The sequence below is a fragment of the Pinus tabuliformis genome, chromosome 8 (assembly GCF_031772625.1).
Source record: "Pinus tabuliformis cultivar Carrire ecotype Pingquan chromosome 8, CPIR1, whole genome shotgun sequence".
In the NCBI taxonomy this organism is placed as follows: Eukaryota; Viridiplantae; Streptophyta; class Pinopsida; order Pinales; family Pinaceae; genus Pinus; species Pinus tabuliformis.
The window spans coordinates 239,657,065-239,681,486 of NC_142294.1; the positions used below are offsets into that span (position 1 = coordinate 239,657,065).

The 24,422-nt window shown below is 31.0% G+C and overlaps 1 pseudogene; it reads right to left on the minus strand.

Annotated features, from left to right (window-relative positions):
* Window positions 1-22,984: 22,984 nt before the first annotated feature.
* On the minus strand, window positions 22,985-24,417 carry LOC149235027 (berberine bridge enzyme-like D-2 pseudogene; annotated as a pseudogene).
* Between the last annotated feature and the right edge of the window lie 5 nt (window positions 24,418-24,422).

The following is a 24,422-nucleotide window of genomic DNA, read 5'->3' on the forward strand; positions in this document are numbered from 1 at the left end:
AAGAGGACAAGATAGAGCATAATGTTACTTTAACTCCACAACCTAACAACACATACTAGCAGCATGAGCAGCACTCATCAGGAAGGGAAGTGCAGCACTCATCAGGAAGGGAAGTGCAGCACTCATCAGGAAAGGAAGTGGAAAGGAAATGAGTGGTAGCAAAGGAATACATGGATCAAAGGTGAAAGGAAGTGAATGGTAGCAAAGGAATAAAGGAATATATGGAACAGAGGTGAAAGGAAGTGAGTGGTAGAAAACAAATACATGGATCAGAGGTGAAAGGAAGTGAGTGGTAGAAAACAAATACAAGGAATAGAGAGGTGAAAGGAAGTGAGTGGTAGAAAACAAATACATGGATCAGAGGTGAAAGGAAGTGAGTGGTATAAAACAAATACAAGGAATAGAGGGATCGTATTTTGACAAAGAATATCCAAGAAATACAAAAGAGAATCAAATGTCTATTGTAACATCCACACCCAACACTAGTGGTTGGCGAAAAGTGGAAAATAAAAAAGATAGAGAAAATTAGATGAGTTTATTTTTAATGGATTCCTAAAAATCAAGATTTGATATTATTGCATATACTTTTTAGCATCTACAACATATAATTTTGCACATTATAAAAGAAAAAAAATATATTAAAAAATTTTTTTTTTACTAATATTAAAAACTAAAATCTAATAAAAATAAAACTTTTTACTAATATTAAAAACTAAAATTAGTAAAAAAATATCTAAGAAAAATAAAAATGAAATGACAACTTAATGAAAAAGTCCGACTAAAATCAAAATTACAATGTAATGAAGCTTTATTTAACCAAAATAAAATTAATTATGTCAACAACATTTTAATTCAACGAGAAAAACTAATTTTGGCTAGATCTCATTTTTGTAACATTTACATGCATAAATGTGATCAAAGTAATGATCCTACTAATCACTTGTAATCAAAGTGGCCATGGAACAAACTGACCAACAAGCGACAATTTATTTGTCGTCCTTGAAGTTATCAATATCACCTCAGCAAACCGCCATATTCGATGTTGACAAATATCATCCCATATCATCCTGTGAATGTCATGGATGAGTATTGATACTTAACCATTCAAAAGCATGCACTACTCCTTGTGTTGAGTAATTACTGTTTGTGTTTAGTAATTACATGGAAGCCTTATCATGCTCACACATTCTTATGACCAATTTTTTCAGCAAGATTCATGTAAACATAAGTTCTACCTTCAAGAGAAGATTTATTAGGAGAAGATGCATACCTTTTCTTCCATAGAACCACTTAGCCATCCTTCTTTAAACAAGCTAAATTTCTCAACAAAATTTAATATCCAACACCCCAATCAATAGCTATAGAATAACAAAAACTCAGTGATAGAGCAGAGAGAGAGAATTTTGGCTAAAGAGATAGTTTCCTTTTGTATGTATACTAAGTATGGAAGATATTATCTTTGTACTTATTTATCTACCTCTTGTTGTTGAAAGGCAAAGAATTATGGAATAAGAACTCAATAATAGAATGATAGTTTTGTTAAAACAAAGCGATAGCTTTGGTAGAACAACTAATTTCATTACATATTTATGCAAATATGGAAGAGATTACAATTGTAATTGAAATTAATTAATTATAAGTGAATTTAATGACATACAATTATAATTGGTGTCAACATTTCCATCTTAATGGCAAATAAAATGTAAACACAACTAAAATATAAATTTTTGTATCCACAAAATCTATTAATTTTATAGTAATTTAAAAAATGTTTTTTTTTTTTTTTTTTAATTTATGTATTGTGGTCACCCTAACTTATTTTTTTAACAAATTACATATATACAAAATTACAACAGTTATGGTTATACTCTACATGTGTCTTTTCTCAAAAAGGTTCTCATGTCTCCAGTCAGAGGTCTTGGCTTGTTTTTAGCTATTTGAAAGATGTTTAAAGACAACTTGTGGGACTCCTTTCATAGGATTTATTTTGTTAAGTTTATATGATCATGTAAAAGAAATAATTTAAAAAAGGTTCTCATGTCTCCAGTCTTACATCTTGGGCTTGTTTTTAACTATTTGAAAGATGTATAAAGACAACTTGTAGGACTCCTTTCATAGGATTTATTTTGTTAAGTTTATATGATCTTGTAAAAGCAATAATTTAGAAGTGTGATTTTTAGGCAAACTCAAAAAGCATGTTATAAAGAGTTTTTTTTTTCTTTTTATTTATTTATGTTGAGTAAAATAATTAAATAAAATAGAATAGAAATATTAATAGTTTGAAAGTTAAATAAATGAACAAATGTGAAAATTTACATAATTGTGGTTATATAAATAGTTTTTATTATCAAATGAATATTACAAAAATGAAAATATTTTATGGATAATATATTTTAAAAGATAAAATAAAAATTTATTTCAGATAAAAGATTTAGTAATAATTATTGTTTTTCTTTTCTTAACATTATATAAATCGTGAGAAATTTTTATAACAAGAAAATGTAAATACAAACCTTGAAATAGCTAGGGATAAAAAGAGTTTCGACATATAAAATTATCGCAAAAACATTGATACTCAATCTACTTTCAAAAAAATTAATGACTCAATAAGTTTATGACTTATTAAACAAAAAAAATCGGACAAAAAAATAAATAAATTCTAAAATCAAATTCAAAAAGTAGTTTTCTAACCATAAAAGTAAAAAGTTAATCAATAAATATCGTATTATTTATTCAAACTTAAATAATATATGATCAAGCCACAATCAATAAAGCTCACCTTAAGAGTAGCAATTAATCATTCTACCCATATATGAGAATTACAAAACCTTAGAAAATTGAAGTTAGCAGGTTAAAAAATAAAAATAAAAAATAGTTATATACCTTTCATTTCAAATTTAGTTTTCAATATAAATTTCTCATTTTTCTAAAAATATATGTACCTTGAGGATTTTCTCACTAATTTAATTGGTTAATGTCTTCCTTCTCACATTTCTCATGTTCATATATATGAGTGCACAATTTCTTATAAACATCTCAACCATGTGTACCTTAATACTATTGTCCATATCTCCACTATATAATGAGCATGTATCCATTCAAAATTGAAATACGATAAAAACAAAACTAATATTCAAAATGGGAAAGCTAAAATTATATGATATAGAGTTCAATAAAAAAAGAAATACAAATTATATTAATATTAATTGTATTTTTTAATCAAATTATAATAATAAATATTTTAAAAATAAATGAAAAAATGAAATTAGATTTAATATAAAAGATTAAATTATAATTAAAATAATCTAAAAAAATTAAAAAATATGTAATCTTACTTAATATAATTTTAATAAAAAAGTAACAAAAGCCAAAAAGTTGGCAATACACTAAGCCCTATGAAGAAGAAGCAAAAAAAGGAGAGACAATAGAAGAGGACAAGATGAGCACAACACTGCTTTAACTCCCAACCCAACAACACACAGCAACAGCATGAGTAGCACTCATAAGGAAAGGAAGTGAGTGGTAGCGAAGGAATACATGGATCAAAGGTAAAATGAAGTGAGTGTTAGCAAACGAATACATGGATCAGATGTGAAAGGAAGTGAGTGGTAGAAATGGAATACATGGATCAGAGGTGAATGGAAGTGAGTGGTAGAAAAGGAATACATGGATCAAAGGGATTGGATTTTGACAAACAATATCCAAGAAATACAAAATAGAATGAAATATCTATTGTAACATCCACTCCAAACACTGGTGGTTGGAAAAACGTGGAAAAGAAAAAAGATAGAAAAGAATAAATGAGTTTATTTTTATGGATTTTGAAAAATCAAGATGTGATATTATTGCATATACTTTGTAGCATCTACAACATATAATTTTGGATATTACTAAAAACTAATATTCAAACTAATATAATTTTGGAACTTTTTACTAATATTAAAAAATAAAATTAATAAAAAAATATCTAATAAAAATAGAAATGAAATCACAACTTAATGAAAAAAGTCTGCCTAAAATCAAAATTACATAATGAAGCTTTATTTAACCAAAATAAAACTGATTTCGGCTAAATCTCATTTTTATAACATATACATGCATAAATGTGATAAATAGATGATTCTAATCAATAAAATTATAACAATTTTATAATAATAAATAATAATAATTATTGTTTAAGCGATTTCAACGACCTTGAAATGGTGCTATTACAAAGTTCCATATAATAAAGAAAATTATGTAAAAACCTATAGTAGATTACAATTCTGAAGGTATAATCAATTTATGGCATTTGAAGAAAATAAACAATTGGGACAATCTCAACCGCGCTAATAGTCAGCAGGTTACATAAATCATAATGTGAAATTCGACTCGACGTTAAAATTTATAGAGATGTCCGATTGGATAAAGTGTAATGTCAAAATCGAAACCTAATTCGATAACGCTGAAAATGAACGTTGAAAGTCAGGACACGTTGAGGCAAGTAGTTGGTCGATACGGGACTCAATGCCATGTAATGACGTATTCAAATCCTGTAATTCCAAACATTCCTGAAAACCATTCAACATTTCGACTCACACATTAAAAGCCTTGTGCTCAAGGTGGATTATCTCAGGTTTTGTATTTTTTTTTCTCGTTAATATTATGCTATGCTATTATTTACATTAAAAGAAAAACAGTTACAGCCATGAAGTCATATGCCAGAGGCCGGGGATGGCACTCTGGACTTACAGTGCTCAAAAATCCACCCATACAGGGTCCACACCACTAGATTGATTACCCACGCAGGGGCCTTAACATGAAAACAAATCACCCGCGCAGGGGCAGCATCCTTGAGACCAGACACCCACGCAGGGGCGCTACCACAGAGATAGAATGCCCACGCAGGGGCTTTAAACCTTTGAGGAGCAGTGAGGGCAGAAGTAGTCATTCCATTCAGGGGCGTGGAAGAGAAAAGGAGAATCTTCATCAAACTCCCTCGCAGGGGCGTGGAGACACACTGAACAGTAGAATTCGCATACAAAACAGAGACGTTCAAAACATACCGGCTGCCATAGCAGCTTACATGACGTTTCATAGCAAAACCAGAGCATCGTATGAAAGGAAGAGACTGAGCGAGCGGATGACTAATCGTCCGGCTCCTCTTCATATATCCAGCACATACCTTCCGCGGGGGGGGGGCAATCGACCTTGGCTTTCTCTGACGAAGGCGCTTCCTGAGTCGCAGGAGGGTCGATGTCTGGCTTTGGGCGGTCTTCTGGCATTCCCTCAGCAGCCCTGGAGCTCTCAGCCTGATGAAGCTGTGGGCGGGGCTACTCCCCGACCTCCTCCACCGGTTCTTCCAGAAAAAGGACAGAGACATGGGCATTAATACGCGAATTGGCCTGGGAGCTGTTAAAGGAGAAAACCGCGGTTCCAAACGCAGGAAGAGGATTAGAGCCCGCATCAGGATTGCCAGAATCCATGAACTGGCTCGATTGCAAGGGATTAGCTTCTGCAACTCGGTGACATAAACAGCGGCAACAGCGAGAAGAGGCATTATCGATGGAGGGGCGTGAAGTTCCGCCTCTGCCAGAGCCTCGACGGCTGATAAGGCGCTGTCGGGGCTTGACCATGATGGCGTTGGAAACCGGAGAGCGAAACAGAGCAGGGTGAACAGAAACACACCCGTCGCCCACGCTTGCAGACTTGCTCCCAACTTCAAATGCAAAGGGGGCGCCTTGAGCCGAACCTCTGGGAGCTGACAACCATACTCCCAATTCCACAAACTGTAAACGATCCAATGCATAACATTCCTTACCTTCATCATACTTATGCTCCTCTGCGACGTCTCGACCCTCGCATACCATAACTGCACACAGAAACCGTAGCTGTAATCCGGACCAGGCAATAAATTGTCGTCCCTTCTCTCAACAGCACCCACGCTTGCAATCCCTGACGGCAGATTGCAGTGAATGCCCATCTTATACTTGGTACCGCCCATGGTGACCAGGTGGCGTTCCCATCTCCGTGCTCGTGGCACCCGCATCCGGGGATCTCAGGTTTTGTATTACCTGCAGCCTAAAAACGTGTTATACGTTGACTATTCCCTTGAGAAATCAAAATGATTTGTAAAACGAATAAATCGCGTAGCAATCCTCTTGAACATTGAATTCCCGTGCCCTTCAATATATAATTATTTTATTTTGAAGTGTTTCCGTCTTCTCTATATAAATGTTATGTTTTTGTTTTTAAAGGGTTTTAGTATGGAAGTGTTTAAGATGTTGAGATCATTGACTATATAGGTTTTTAGTGGAAGAAAATTGGAAATAAATTAAATAAAAAATAATGGGTATATTTCTAAGCAACCAATATTCTTGAAAGTTACTGAGAATGTATATATTATAATTTAGTTTAAATTTTAGAGTAATAAAGGACCAGCGTCATCTCTCAATATTTTGTCAAGCTTTGCTTTTTGAGGTAGGTTTATTTCTTATTATGATCCTCTTTTTAGGTTGTTTATTATTAATAATGTTCAAAGGAGGATCGTACAATTTTTTTTACTATTAATGATATTAGTTGACCAAGAATTGTGCATGAATGTAAATAAAAGATATATATGTTGTTGAGCATTATTAATCTTTTTACTATTAATGATATTAGTTGATCAGGAATTGCGCATGAATGTAAATAAAAGATATATGCATTGTTGAGTATTATTAATCTTCATGGAAGTTCAAGATCCGTGCATTTTATTATAAATACAATGTTATATTTAGCATAAGAGATGAGGTGTACTTCACCATCCACATGTACAATGCAATTTTTAATTGTCTACCATCAAAGCTTGGTTTAAATTTGGACATAATTACTTCTTGGTCAATGCACCAAACTCATAAGCAACACAAATGCAAAACTTCAGGATAAGTTTGTTCCACCCATCTAAAACTTGTAGAGTCACAAGATTATTTCATTGGCGATGTTAACATTCTCAGGCTATCATAGGCTATCATAGGCATTGTTTATTTAATTATGAGTACATAGATTATAGTTTAATTTTTGAATAATTATATACTTTAGCCATGACATTGTTCATTTAATTATGAGTAAACAGATTGTAGTTTAATTTTCAAATAATTATGTACTTGATCTTCATGTGGAATTGTGATTAAGCATTTGATAAAAAACCATAAAAAAAATTGCAACTTGTGGCTTAACCAAGATATTATCATTTTTATTTGATTTGATGCGAGTGCACATTGTACATTATATTCGTACATTGTATTCACTCAACACAATTAAAAATAATATATAATTTACTATTAAAATTAGTAATGTTTTGGTAAATATTATCCATTTAATCATATCTATGTAAAAATTAATCATATCTATGTAAAAATTAGCCACCTAAAATTATCCCTTCTAACGATGTAGTTTTACATCAAATTTTACCTTCTATAAATTAATGGTTTTATTGTTAAGATTGCTAAGATAAGTAAGAGAGAAATTGCGGAATTTTTCAAATCTTTTGTAACCATCAAACATAGGAGAAGACCCACTAAAAATAAAATTGACCATGGGTAACTCAAAGTTCAATGAAAAATTTGTAGGCACTAATTTTGTACATGACCTAAGAAAAAGTTCAAAAGAAATTATATATTTAGTAAAAAAAAATTAATTATTCACCCAAATTTTTTAAGATAAAATTTTGTAGGTGACATAGTTTTCCATGATTTTTTAGAAAAAGCAAAATAAAATCAATAAAAATAAATATATTTGGTAATTTCCTTTTTTTCCTAAAAATTATTCACCCAAATTTTATAAGATAAAATTATTTTACCTTAAAACTAGCCAAAATTTTATAAAGACTCTAAAAAATCATTAGAAATTTCAATATTTTTGTAAAAGTACCACCAAAAATTTGCAAATTAGGGACTATTGGAATTGACCAGCCTTTATACACTTTTAGGTGAATTTCCATCCTTATAATTTTCCTTAAATGTATACACAATTTTTTTTTCATGTGAAATATGTTACATTGGAGAGACTCAAGATTCCTTTAAGGTCAAGTAGAAGGAACATGGAATTGACATATATGTAGATCAATTGTTTATTAGTATTCCAAAAATTCTATACATCACATCCATTTATAGAAATAGAAAATAAAACCATTTTTTCAAACGATGACACATAAACCATGGAATTACTAAAACATCCTCAAAATTTAAATAGAAATGGTGGACTCATGGAATTAGTAAAACATCCTCAAAATTTAAATAGCAGTGGTGGACTTGAGATTATCAAGAGTTCGCTTCAATTGATCTCTCAACTTAGGCTTCTATACAACAATCAAACCTAAGTTGTGGCCTTTGTATCTTTTTTTTCTACAACAATCAAGCTTAGGTTTTGGCCTTTGTATATTTTTTGCCCTGTCTCTTTATTTCTTTACTTTGCATCTATATTGATGACCTCTTGTGTTTCCTCCACTTACTTACTTATGGTATTCCCTTAGTTAGTTTATGTTTTTCTCTCTCCTCCTCCCTCTTCCTTTGTTTCCCTCTTTCCTTAATTTGTTTTACTCTTTAATCTTCTATTATGTTTTCTCCCCTCTTTCCTTTTTATCTTTTTCTTTGTTTTCTTCCTCATTTTCTCCTTACATTCTTTTCATCATTATTATAAAAAAATAATATTAATATTATAACATTCATATTTTGATCAAATAAATAATATTATATTATTATGTATATTTTTTTATTTGTTAAGCAATATGAGTCTTGAGATGAATAACATGCATAACATGTGGCTTGAGTAGTTGTGATTAGGGCATCTAAGTTGACAAAATCGCCACCCTATCAAATTCTTTTTTACACCATATAAACTCATATATTATTATATTAATATAATTAATAAATGAGATATTACTTTCATTATTTAATAATACACAACATCTCCCTTTATAATAATTCCTTATCTTCATATATCTTATTTGCTACTTCATTATACATGATACCACTAACACTATTATTATTTATTAATATACTATTATATCAACACTATTATTTATTTGTAATTTTCTTATCCTACCTTATATTGTATTACTATGTAAATACTACTATTGTATTATATTAATTCTATTATATATTATTACAATTTTTTTAGCTTTCAATTCTATGGTTTCTTTTACTTTAATTTAACTTTTTAGTTTATGGTTTCCTTAAGGGTTTTTAATTGTATTTACATATCTTCTTGCCGCTTCATCTAGGGATACATCGTTCTAAAGATAAATCACTATTTTGGTTCAAAATATCCACATAACAACAATGAAATATAAAATTAAAAATGACTCTATATCAAATAAGAATAACTTCAAACTAAAATAATGAAAATAGAAATTGTATGTTATTATTATTATTATTATTATTTTTTGGTTGGGTAGTTAAGGTAAACTTGACTTGGTGAATTTACCAGTAGTTTTTAAGCTCGAGGTTTATGAGAACCTATGGTATTGATACATGGTATTCATGTGGAATATAATCTATTTAAAGGGGGGAATTAAACTAGCATAGATCCATCTTAACTTTATATCTACCAATTTCCTAGAGGGATGAAATCTCTTTTCACTCTAAAATAGGTTATCCCTCTTAGTGCATGGTAGATCTAGGGTTAAGATGGATCTAGGCTAGGTTAAGAAAAGAAAGAAAGGAGATTTTGAGATGCATGTATACTTTCATGAATAGTGGAGTGTTTCTTTAAAAAGTTAAATCCAAAGTGTATTGGGATAGCCTAATTAATATCATATTTGAGTTGGTTGTCGTATTATCTATTAAGCCCTATATAATCCCTATATCAACTCAAGAAACCCTTATTAAACTCTAGATATTGAATGATTGTATTTATATTATTATATTGTTATTTAGGATAGAACCCCACATGGTCCCATTTTATTATAATTGTACCCTTGTCTCCTATATATCTATGAAGGATAATTGGTCCTAAGATCATCACATATTGTCTTCTTCATTGAATTTATTGTAAAATGAGGTTTCCCCATTGAAGAGGATTGTAATTATTGAATTTTTTTATAATTTTTAAAGTCCAATGATAAAAAATTTCGTATTAGAGCTCATGATCCTAGGGTTTTCTACTTGAAACATGTTATCATGGAACTTTTGCTATCAATTTTTTTCTAGGAGGATTCATATGTTCAAACTTGGAGAATATTGAGAATACATGATGAGAAATATTTGATTCAAATTCTAGATCTTGGTTTGCTATATTTTTGCAAATATAGTCCAAGGAATTTAGGGTTTTTGAATGCTCCTAAATTTTGTTTCAAGAGGCCAGTTTAAAATTTTCGTTATTTCTTTTTGTGAGACTTAAAACCATGAAACTTGGACCACATTGAGGAAATTATTGGTGAAAATATGGTTCAAGCTACATATATTGGTTCACTGTATTTTCAAAGATATGCTCCAAGGAAGTTAGGGTTTTTGAATGTCGCATAATCCACTAATGAAACAATTAAACAATTATCCTTATCCTTGATAAAAGTTTGTGATACTATATTAACTTCTTGCTATTCTTAGTTAGGTTCTCTTCATCAAACAATTATCAAAAGCATAAACAACAAACAAAATAGACACGAGAATTAGGTTCCACGCTAGGGAAGAAACCCATAAGAAATTCTTCTCTTCTTATAGAATCAATTCAAATCAAAACTCCAAGACTTGAAGACCAAAGACAATACCTTCTCCAAGCACTGAATCAACCCTCCAATGATCTCTTCCAAATAATTCAAAGATTGGCCAAGTCAACAAATGTCAAACATCTTTCAATCTGCTCCACTTCAGAATTTTCACCTTCTACTTCAAACCTATAGTTAAGACCTGCAATTTTTGGCCTCCCAGTAGCTACAAAAACCTTAACTTTCACACGTGTGAGAGAGCAAAAATTTAGGCTTTTCTTCCTTTCCATGATTTCTTCATTCCTTGACCTTCACTTTCTTTCCTTCTTATTCCTTACTTCAAATCGAACATTTCTTATTCATATCGAAAGTTTGTATATTAAGTTTGAAGTTGATTCTCTATATATGTGTTTCATGAGGCTGAATAGGCTCTTCTAGGCTAACTTCTCATAGTTATGTCCAACTTGGTCTTGGAGCTCTTCTTAAATTTTTATACACAAAAGTAAATTCTTTTACATATTACAACCTACCCAAATGGGCCTTATACAAACAATATTGACTCTCTTGACTCATGGTAATAAATATTATGACTTGACAAACCCTAGAAGCATGACGAACATTCTTAACCTAGTTTACCAATCAATAGAAGCATGAAACCAATGTTTGAAAATAATAATTTTCTTTCCTCTTTTCATTTCTACATAAGATAAACATAATGACATGAGTACAATGATGCTTATGAAGACCAAAACTAGTTTCATTTTCCAATACTCCCTCTTAACTAGGGAGTTTTTCATAATTGTACAACCAGGTACAAGGATATTCTCAAACTAAAGAGTTCTCATGAGAAGAGTCAAATTGATAAGCAATCTCTTAAGCATGAACGTCATAACCAACATTGCCATCATAGTAAGCCCTTGAGCTGACAAGCTCATTTTATTTCATAGCGTAATGGTTGGAGGATTTGCGTGAGACACTGCACTACCTCTAAGGTCCATACCCCATCTAGATTGTCACTAGGTATGTATTTTTAGGACTTATTATTACCTTGGATTACCTATCCTTAAAGAATATTGGTCCTCTTAGACCACTCTTGTCTTGGATACTTGTCCAATCCTCAAATAGTATCAGTCAACTTCCTATCTTGGATTCTATATTCTCAACGAGTATCAATCTTCGACAATGGTAAATTTAATGATGTATTATGTGCTCCAAGCTTATCCTACAACCTTCTAAATGTATATCAGATAACTCATTCATGTGAAGGTAAAACCATTGAATTTTCACCTCATAATGTTGTAATTAAGGACCTAAGAGATCCTAAATAGAATTTAGCTACTCGCATTGTTGATGATTCTACAAATTTGTATAAGTTTAAAAAATTTGGGTCATCAACTCTTCCCTCAATATTTTTTGCTCATAATGATGAAGTGAGCAAACTTTGGCATGAGCGATTTGGTCACTTAAACTATTGCTCCCTTCAAAATCTATTTAAAGAAAATATGGTGACAAGTCTTCCTATGGTATGTTGCAGAGATGGTGTTTGTTCTAGATGTGTACTCGGAAAACAGCATCGAGATAGTTTTGAAAAACATGCCTCTTGACATGCCTCATCCCTTTACAACTTGTGCATAGTGATTTATGTGGTCCACTTCTAGTTGTTTCATTATCTGGCTACAAGTATTTCTTAACTTTCATTGATGATTTCTCTAGATGCACTTGGGTATACTTCTTAAAACTCAAGAGTGAAGTATTTAACATGTTCTTGGCCTTTAAGCCCTTTGTTGAAAAACAATGTGGACATCAAATTCTTAAGCTAATCAGGATGTAGCAGGTGCTCTTGTAGGTGATTCTAAGTTGCCAAAATGAACTCTATCCACCTTGTTATTTCCTTTGCTACCTCTTTCAAATGGGAAATCCACCAAATGGATGTTAAAAAATCTGCCTTCTTGCATGGGGACTTGTATGAAGAAATCTATATCGCTCTTGTTCATTATGTTGATGATCTGATCCTTACTAGTAGTGATCCAAACCTTATAAACCATGTGAAGTCCAACCTTAAAAAGAAGTTTGAAATGACAGACTTAGGACACTTGCATTATTTTCTTGGTCTTCAAGTCTTGCAATCCAAGGAAGGTATTTCCCTTTCCCAGTCCAAATATGCCTATGATCCTCTACGCCACTTTCAAATGGAGGACTGTAAGCTAGCCCCTTCTCCCTCTCAATATGGAGTTAAAATTTTAGTCTCTTGTACTTCACCTGAAGTTGATGCTACCTTATACCATCAACTTGTTGGAAAGTGTTTGTATTTGACCCATACTCGTCCTAACCATTCCTTTGTTTTCGGCCTTATTGCTCGGTTCATGGAAAACCCACATGAAAGTCATTGGAAAGCAGCTAAGAGAACATTTGGTTATGTTCGAGGTACAATTTAGTTTGAGATTCATTATAGTGCAGAAGCATCTCCTCTATTGGTGGGTTTCACTGATTCTGATTGGGCTGGTGACCCTGGTGATTGGAAGTCTACTGCAGGTTATGTGTTCACTCTTGGTTCTGGACCTATTACATGGGCTTGTAAGAAACAAAGTGCCATTTCTCTTTCTTTAGCAGAATCAAAGTATCATGGAGTCGTAGAAGCTAGTAAGGAAGCGTTGTGGCTTCATCAGTTCTTGTCAGATTTTAGCTTTCAACAACAGCATCCGACTACACTTTGCTATGATAATAAAAGTTCCATTCAACTATGCAAAGATCCAGTCCAACATCAGCTCCAGAAACACATTGAAATACACATGCACTTCATCAGAAAGCTCATTCATGACCATGTTTTTTGAAGTGCAATATTGTTCAACTAATGATCAAGTTATAGGTATCTTTACAAAGGATCTCATTGAGGCGAAGTTTACTAAACTTCAATTTATGGTTGGAGTTCAGGAAGTTGTCACTAGGGTTTGATAGGCTCTAATTCCTCCTTCCTTATCCTATTGTGTCATATTTTTATATCCTTCAATCCTATCCCAAGTTGTTCTTAGGGGGGGATGTCAGGATATTCCCACACATAGGAAGTTAAGTATAACCTAGTTTAGTGTAGTGTTAAGTAAAGTGTGTTTCTTTACTATGTACTTTTGTAACTTACAATCTAATGGTCACAATATGTTCCAGACAATAAGTGATCTGACGATTAATTCTCTCCTTGATATTACTAACACTTGATCCATGGCTTAACACCTAATTGGTCCATGATCTCTATTTAAAGAGCATGAAGGGTCATTTGTAGTGTGACTATTCATGAGAGAAGCTTATGTAATTTTTTTTTGTTTTATTAATAAATTTCTTGAACTGGCTGCGTTGCCTCAGGCCGTGGACTGTTTCCCTCTTTGAGGGCTTTTACCACGTCAAGAATACTGGTGTACTGATATGTGATATGTTTGTGAGCGGTGTCCTTTGGTGTTTTATTTGAGGAACTTACCCTGTAAATTCTACTAGACAAACCCTACAAGTATGAAGAACATGCCTAACCTAGTTGACCAATCAAGAGAAGCATGAAAACCATGCTTGAAAATAATATTTTTCTTTCTTATTTGTCTTGTTACATAAGATATACATAGTCACATGAGTACAATGAAAATTATGAAGATAGAAACTAGTTTCATTTCCCAACATTGTATACTCTAAAAATTAGTCTTAAAGAAGTTAGATTGGAATTTTTCTATATCTTTTCTTTCTTTCTTTCTATAAAGCTCATAAAGTAAAACATGCACTATATTAATGAGAAATATCAAGGAATAGTTAATTTCATCTGATTTCACTCACTATACTTTCATAGTTATACCCTATGGAACTCAGAGTTTATGAATAGTCATGAAATCATTTTTAAGCAAATTATATTGGTATTATTACTCTATCTTATTTTCAAGGAATTTTCAAACTATGAAATCTATTTCAATAATTGGACACATGGAACGATGTACAAGTTTTCTCGTGTGAAGAGGCCAAAAAATCAACAATTTTTAGGAAGGTTACTATAATTTTCAGTTCATACATCAAATTTAGTTCAGACTTATAGAATTGCAGAAACTACATATTCGAATATTGCAAAAAAAAATTCAAATCTATAAGGCCTCAAAACTTAGAGATTTATCAATAAAGCTTCATCCCTTATGATATTCTCCAAATTAAGATACATAACTTACTAATGACCTAAATATTTATTAGAAGATCCCTTTTGTTTGGTTGTAATAAAGAGGAGTGTTATTTTTATTTTCCAACATGCCTCCAAAGAAAGATACTACACCAATCAAATATAATAAAGGTTCGTCCTTTACCCATGGATAAAGTGAATACTTAGTATTTAGGTTATCTCAATTACATAATAAGATTCATGAAATGGATGGTAGTATGTTGAAAAATATTATTTCCTCATGTTCTCAAGAAAATATTAGAAGAGAAAAGGAAAATAATGTCAATGAAAATAATGAAGGAATAAAAGATAAGATGTAAGGAATATAAAAGAAGATGAATGAGAATAAGAAATAAATACCAAAATTCATGATTTGCATGGAAACGCTTCCCCTAGAGAGCCTTCCTGAAAGGGATGTGTACATCTAAGGAATTAATGAACATAAGTAAAAACACGTTGTTGAAAATATATCTCGAATGGGGAGTATGCTATCACAATTAGAGAGCAAAAATATTAAATCTTAGAACCATAATCATGAACTTTCTATCCGAGATCCATATCATCAGGGCTTCAAGTTAGCACCAAGGATTAATACATTACAAATATTGATATAAGGAAATTTTATAGTAATGATCTGATAACATGGATATTTAATTGTAATGATCCTATTAATCACTTGTAATCAAAGTAATGATCATGCTAATCACTTGTAATCAAAGTGGCCATGGAACGAATTGACCAACAAGCTACAATTTATTCGTCCTTGAAGTTATCATTATCACCTCTCTTTCATTCTTTAGCAAACCACCATATTCGATGTTGACCAATATCATTTTATATCATCTTGTCTAAGTCATGTAATATTATGGATGAGTATTGATACTTAACCATTCCAAGTCATGCACTACTCCTTCCGAGTGTCGAGTAATTACATGGAAGCCTTATCATGCTCACACATTCTTATGACCAATTCTTTCAGCAAGATTGACGTAAACATAAGTTCTACCTCCAAGAGAAGATTTATTAGGAGAAGATGCATACCTTTTCTTCCATAGAATCATCTAGCCATCCTTCCTTGAACAAGCTAAATTTCTCAACAAAACTCAATAGCCAACAACCCAACCAATAGCTATATAATAACAAAAACTAAGTGATAGAGTAGAGTGAGTTTTGGCTGAAGAGCTAGTTTCCTTTTGTATTTATTTTGAGTATGGAAGATATTGTTATTGTACTTGTTTATCTAAGTCTTTTTGTTGAAAAGCAGAGCAGATGGAATAAGAACTCAATAATAGAATGGTATTACCTTTTGTATTTATGCGAAGTATGGAAGATATTATCATTGTACTACTTTATCTACCTCTTGTTGTTGAAAAGGAGAGCGAATGGAATAAGAACTCAATAATAAAATGATAGTTTTATTCAAACAAAGCGATAGCTTTGGTAGAACAACTAATTTCATTCCATATTTATGCAAATATTTAAGAGATTACAATTGTAATTGAAGTTAACTAATTATAAGTGAATTTAGTGAATTACAATTACAATTGGTGTCAACATTTACATCTAAATGGCAAATAAAATGCAAACACAAGTGAAATATAAATTTTTGTATGCACGAAATCTATTATTTTATCGTAATTTAAAAAATGTTCCTCTTTTATAATTTATGTATTATGGTCACCATAACTTATTTTTTTAACAAATTACATATATACCAAATTACAACCGTTATCGTTATACTCTACATGTGTCTTTTCTCAAAAAGGTTCTCATGTCGCTAGTCTGAGGTCTTGGCTTGTTTTTAACTATTTGAAAGATGTTTAAAGACAAATTGTGGGACTCCTTTCATAGGATTTATTTTGTTAAGTTTATATGATCTTGTAAAAGCAATAATTTAAAAAAGGTTCTCATAGGATTTATTTTGTGAAATTTATATGATCTTGTAAAAGCAATAATTTAAAAAAGCTTCTCATGTCTCCAGTGTTAGGTCTTGGGCTTCTTTTCAACTATTTGAAAGATGTTTAAAGACAACTTGTGGGAGTCCTTTCATAGGATTTATTTGTTAATTTTATATGATCTCGTAAAAGCAATAATTTAAAAGTGTGATTTTTAGGCGAACTCAAAAGGCATGTTATAAAGAGTTTTTCTTTTTCTTTTTTATTTTATGGTGAGTAAAATAATTAAATAGAATAGAATAGAAATATTAATAGTTTGAAAGTTAAATAAATGAAGGAACATGAAAATTATGTAAAACATAATTGTGGTCATATAAATATTTTTTATTATCACATGAATATTACAAAAATGAAAGTATTCTATGGATAATATATTTTAAAAGATAAAATAAAAATGTATTTAAGATAAAAGATTTAGTAATAATTATTGTTTTTCTTTTCTTAATTTTATATAAATAGTGAGAAAGTTTTATAACAAGAAAATGTACATACAAACCTTGAAATAGCTAGGGATAGAAAGAGTTTCAACATATAAAATTACCGCAAAATATTTTATATTCAAAATCTACTTTCAAAAAAAATTAATGAGTCAATAATTTTATGACTTATTAAGCAAAAAAATCAGACAAAAAAAATAAATACAGTCTAAAATCAACTTCAAAAAGTAGTTTTCTAACGATAAAAGTAGAAAGTTGGTCAATAAATATCATATTATTTCTTCAAACTTAAATAATAGACAATCAAACCACAATCAATAAAGCTCACTTCCTTAAGAGTAGCAATTAATCATTCTACCCTTATATGAGAATTACAGAACCATAGAAAATTGGAGTTAGCAAGTTAAAAAATAAAAATAAAAAAATATATATATACCTTTCATTTCAAATTTGGTTTTCAATATTACTTTCTCTTTTTTCTAAAAATATATGTACCTTGAAGATTTTCTCACTAATTTTAATATTTATTGTCTTCCTTCTCACTTTTCTCATGTTCATATATATAAGTGCACAATTCCTTATAAACGTCTCAACCATGTGTACCTTAAAAGTATTGTCCATATCTCCACTACATAATGAGCATTTATCCATTCACAATTGAAATAAGATAAAAACAAAAATAATAGTCAAAATGGGAACTCTAAAATTATATGATAGAGAGTTCAATAAAAAAGGAAATACAAATTATATTAATATTAATTGTATTTTTTTAATCAAATTATAATAATAAATAATTTAAAAATAAATGGAAAAATAAAATTATTTTTAATATAAAAGATTAAATTATAATTAAAATAATATAAAAAATAAAAAATTATTAAAAAATATGCAATCTTTCTTAATATAATTTTAATAAGAAAATACCAAAAGTCAAAAAGTTGGTAATGCACTAAGCCCTATGAAGAAGAAGCAAAAAAAGGAGAGACAATAGAAGAGGACAAGATAGAGCATAACACTGCTTTAACTCCACAACCCAACAACACACAGCAGCACCATGAGTAGCACTCATTAGGAAAGGAAGTGCAGCACTCATTAGTAAAGGAAATGGAAAGGAAGTGAGTGGTAGCAAAGGAATACATGGATCAGAGGAGAAAGGAAGTGAGCGGTAGCAAAGGAATACATGGATCAGAGGTGAAAGGAAGTGAGCGGTAGCAAACGAATACATGGATCAGAGGTGAAAGGAAGTGAGTGGTAGAAAACGAATACATGGATCAGAGGGATTGTATTTTGACAAAGAATATCCAATAAATACAAAAGAGAATCAAATGTCTATTGTAACATCCACTCCCAACGCTAGTGGTTGCCGAAAGGTGGAAAAGAAAAAAGATAGAAAAGAATAGATGAGTTTACTTTTTATGGATTCCAAAAGATCAAGATGTGATATTATTACATATACTTTTTAGCATCTACAACATATAATTTTGCACATTATAAAAGAAAAAAATTATATTAAAAAATAAAAAATAAAAAATTTACTAATATTAAAAACTAAAATCTAATAAAAATAAAACTTTTTACTAATATTAAAAACTAAAATTAATTAAAAAAAAAATATCTAACAAAAATAAAAATGAAATGACAACTTAATGAAAAAGTGCGACTAAAATCAAAATTACAATGTAATGAAGCTTTATTTAACAAAAATAAAATTAACTATGTCAACAACATTTTAATTCAACGAGAAAAACTAATTTTGGCTAGATCTCATTTATGTAACATATACATGCATAAATGTGATCAAAGTAATGATCCTGCTAATCACTTGTAATCAAAGTGGCCATGGAACGAACTGACCAACAAGCTACAATTTATTTGTCATCCTTGAAGTTATAAGTATCACCTCATCAACCCACAATTTATTTGTCATCCTTGAAGTTATCAGTATCACCTCATCAACCCACAATTTATTTGTCATCCTTGAAGTTATCAGTATCACCTCATCAACCCACCATATTCGATGTTGAGCAATATCATCCTACATCATCCTATCAAAGTCATGTAATATTATGGATGAGGATTGATACTTAACCATTCCAAAGCATGCACTACTCCTTGTTTCGAGTAATTACATGGAAGCCTTATCATGCTCACACTTTCTTATGACCAATTCTTTTAGCAAGATTCATGTAAACATAAGTTCTACCTTCAAGAGAAGGTTAGGATAGGATGCATACCTTTTCTTCCATAGAACCATCTAGCCATCCTTCCTTGAACAAGCTAAATTTCTCAACAAAATTCAATAGCCAACAACCCAATAATAGCTATGGAATAACAAAAAATCAATGATAGAGCAGAGAGAGTTTTGGCTGAAGAGCTAGTTTCCTTTTGTATTTATGCTAAGTATGGAAAATATTATCATTGTACTTCTTTATCTACCTCTTGTTGTTGAAAAGCAAAGCAGATGGAATAAGAACTCAATAATAAAATGATAGTTTTGTTAAAACAAAGCAATAGCTTTGATAGAACAACTAATTTCATTCCATACTTATGCAAATATGGAAGAGATTACAATTGTAATTGAAGTTAACTAATTATAAGTGAATTTAACGAATTACAATTAGAATTGGTGTCAACATTTACGTCTTAACGGCAAATAAAATGCAAACACAAGTGAAATATAATTTTTTGTATGCACGAAATCTATTTATTTTATAGTAATTTAAAAAATGTTCTTCTTTTATAATTCATGTATTATGGTCACCATAGCTTATTTTTTTAATAAATTACATATATAGGAAATTACAATCATACTCTACATGTGTCTTTTCTCAAAAAGGTTCTCATGTCTCTGGCCTGAGGTCTTGGCTTGTTTTTAGCTATTTTAAAGATGTTTAAAGACAATTTGTGGGACTCCTTTCATACGATTTATTTTATTAAGTTTATATGATCTTGTAAAAGCAATAATTTAAAAAAGTTCTCATGTCTCCAGTTTGAAGTCTTGGTCTTGTTTTTAATTATTTGAAAGATGTTTAAAGACAACTTGTATTTAACTATTTGAAACATGTTTAAAGACAACTTGTGGGACTCTTTTCATAAGATTTATTTTGTTAAGTTTATATGATCTTGTAAAAGCAATAATTTAAAAAAGTTCTCATGTCTCCGGTTTGAAGTCTTGGGCTTGTTTTTAATTATTTGAAGGATGTTTAAAGACAACTTGTATTTAACTATTTGAAAGATGTTTAAAGACAACTTGTGGGACTCCTTTCATAGGATTTATTTCGTTAAGTTTATATGATCTTGTAAAAGCAATTATTTAAAAGTGTGAATTTTAGACGAACTCAAAAGGCATGTTATAAAGAGTTTTTTTTTGAGTAAAATAATTAAATAAAATAAAATAAAAATATTAATAGTTTGAAAGTTAAAGAAATGAACAAAAATGAAAATTAACAAAATTGTGGTTATATAAATAGTTTTTATTATCACATAAATATTACAAAAATGAAAATCTTTTATGGATAATATATTTTAAAAGATAAAGTAAAAAATTATTTAAGATAAAAGATTTAGTAATAATTATTGTTTTTCGTTTCTTAACATTATATAAATCGTGAGAAATTTTTACAACAAGAAAATGTACATACAAGCCTTGAAATAGCTAGGGATAGAAAGAGTTTCAAAATATAAAATTACGGCAAAAACCTTTATGTGCAAAATATACTTTCACAAATATTAATGACTCAATAAGTTTATGACTTAATAAGCAAAAAAAAAATCAGACAAAAAAATAAATAAAGTCTAAAATCAACTTCAAAAAGTAGTTTTCTAACCATAAAAGTAAAAGGTTAGTCAATAAATATCATATTATTTCTTCAAACATAAATAATAGACAATCAAGCCACAATCAATAAAGCTCACTTCCTTAAGAGTACCAATTAATCCTTCTACCCATATATGAGAATTACAAAACCATAGAAATTTGAAGTTAGAAAGTTAAAAAATAAAAATAAAAAAATGTTTATATAACTTTCATTTCAAATTTGATTTTCAATATAAATTTCTCATTTTTCTAAAAATATATGTACCTTGAAGATTTTCTCACTAATTTCAATGTTTAATGTCTTGCTTCTCACATTTCTCATGTTCATATATATGAGTGCAAAATTTCTTATAAACATCTCACCTATGTGTGCCTTAAAACTATTGTCCATATCTCCACTACATAATGAGCATTAATCCATTCACAGTTAAAATAAGATAAAAACAAAACTAATATTCAAAATGGGAAAGCTAAAATTATATGATAGAGAGTTCAATAAAAAAAGAAATACAAATTATATTAATATTAATTGTATTTTTAAAATCAAATTATAATAATAAATAATTTAAAAATAAATGAAAAACCAAAATTAGTTTTAATATAAGAGATTAAATTATAATTAAAATAATCCAAAAAAATAAATATTAAAAAATGTGTAATCTTACTTAATATCATTTGAATAAAAAATTACCAAAAGCAAAAAAGTTGGCAATGCACTAAGCCCTAAGAAGAAGAAGCAGAAAAAGGAGAGACAATAGAAAAGACAAGATGAGCACAACTTTGTTTTAACTCCGCAACCCAACAACAAACCACAACAGCATGAGCAGCACTTATCAGGAAAGGAAGTGGAAAGGAAGTGAGTGGTAGCAAAGGAATACATGGATCAGAGGTGAAATGAAGTGAGTGTTAGCAAACGAATACATGGACAGAGGTGAAAGGAAGTGAGTGGTAGAAAAGGAAGACATGGATCAGAGGTGAAAGGAAGTGAGTGGTAGAAAAGGAATACATGGATCACAGGGATCGGATTTTGACAAAGAATATCCAAGAAATACAAAAGAGAATCAAATGTCTATTGTAACATCCACTCCAAACACTGGTGGTTCGCTAAAATTGGAAAAGAAAAAAGATAGAAAAGAATAGATGAGTTTATTTTTTATGGATTTTGAAAAATCAAGATGTGATATTATTGCATATACTTTTTAGTATCTACAACAAATAATTTGGGCATTATAAAAAAAAAAATTAGATTAAAAAAATAATACTTTTTCCTAATATTAAAAACTAAAATCTAATAAAATTTAGAACTTTTTACTAATATTAAAAACTAAAATTAATAAAAAATATCTAATAAAAATAGAAATGAAATGATAACTTAATAAAAAAGGTCGGACTAAAATCAAAATTACAATGTAATGAAGCTTTATTTAACCAAAATAAAATTAACTATGTCAACAACATTTTAATTCAACGAGCAAATCTGATTTTGGCTAGATCTCATTTTCGTAAAATCTATATGCATAAATGTAATAAATGGACCATTCTAATCAATAAAATTATAATAATAATAATAATGATGATGATGATTGTTGTTTAAGCGATTTCAATGGAGCTATTACAAAGTTCCATATAATATAGAAAAGGAAAGAATGTATTAAAAAAAATAATGTAAAAAACCTATAGTAGATTACAATTCTGAAGGTATAATAAATTTATGGCATTTGAATAAAATAAACAATTGGGACAATCTCAACCGCGCTAATAGTCGGCAGGTTATATAAATCATAATGTAAAATTCGATTCGACGTGAAATGGTAAAGACTTGACGTAGTAATTGAGAAGCGAAGCGAATTAGACCGAAACATGAATGCCCGAGAAACTACATCCCAAATTGGAAATTGATAAAACTTAATCGTGCACTCTTGCATTTCTACATGGTGATAAATATAACAGTCGTGCTGTATTTTTATCGTAAAGCGTAAGAAGCAAATTCATCCCCAAAAACATACAGATTCGTCGTGAATTCACCACAATTGATGTTCGGCGTTCCAAGGAGTGCCACGCCATTATGGACTGAAGTGGCTTAAGCTGTAGCCTTATTTTGGATTACAATCAACAAAATGATTAGACATTAGGGATAATCAATTATTTCTCGGAGGAATGCTCTGAGAATTTCTGAAAAAGTTGTGAGGATCAACCTCTGTTTTGGCCTTCACAAGTCCGTCGAAATTGTCGTGGAAATACTTCTTACCCCATGCTTCGGCTTCTGTGACTCTGGCAGTTCCATTGTCTGCACTGCCCAGATCCAGATCCAAATAATTAACATAAGCAGATCTAGGAGAAGAAGAAACATAAGGAGCCATGTATGCGTAAAGCTTTCGCATATAATTAAGGTAGTGTTCGTCGTCACTGCTGTTGTTCCATACGACCTTGTACTGTATGTCGAATATGTTTGCAGCTCTGCGAGGGAAGGGTATCGCAGAGGAAGGAATCCTGTCCATAATTCCTGCCAAAGGAGAGAAAATTGCATACGCGCTCACGTCTTCTTCCATGATGTCCCACAATCCCTGGAGACCTGATCATTAGGACAGCGGGGTTGTTGCCATATCCGATTTTATTTTGAAATGGACTTTGTTGGAATAGTATCTGTTTGTCAGTTCGCTCACGTTAGCAGCCCCTCCGATGAAGGACGTAGACTCGATCCAGCTCATTTCACTGCACTCGTTCTCCGCCATCTTCAACTCCGGGAACGTGATGTTCACAATCTTCAAGAACTGCTCCTTACGTCCCAGATACATCCCTTGGAACGACGCGTTCATATCCCTTTTCGTCCCAGCTCCTTCGACTTTAATTCCAAAGAACTGCACACGCATGAACAGGTCCTCTTCCACGAAAGGCATGATGTATTGCCATCGGTGGATGGTATCCGTCACCACGTCTCGGCCGGTTCTTGAGACTTGAAAGGCCGTGAGAATGGTGGGAACGCTCACCAGCTTTATTTTCAACGCACTAACCACACCCCAGCTGCCTCCTCCACCACCTGTCAGTGCCCAGAACACATCATCACCCATCGCTTTCTTGTCCATAATTTCACCGGAGGCTTTAACGAGCAATGCGTCGATCACATTATCCGCTGCGACGCCATATTTTCTAGAGGGGAAACTCAGCCTGCCTCCTGCGATATGGCCGCCGGAGCCAACAGTGGGGCAAATCCCGGCAGGAAATGCATGGTTGTTGGTCTTGTTTGCAATCCCAGAATAAATTTGGCCCAACGTAGCGCCGGCTTCCACCCACGCTGTCATGGAATTGATGTCGACATGGACGTTGTCGAATTTCATGAGATTGAATGAGAACGAAGTGAACGTGGGAGGTGTAA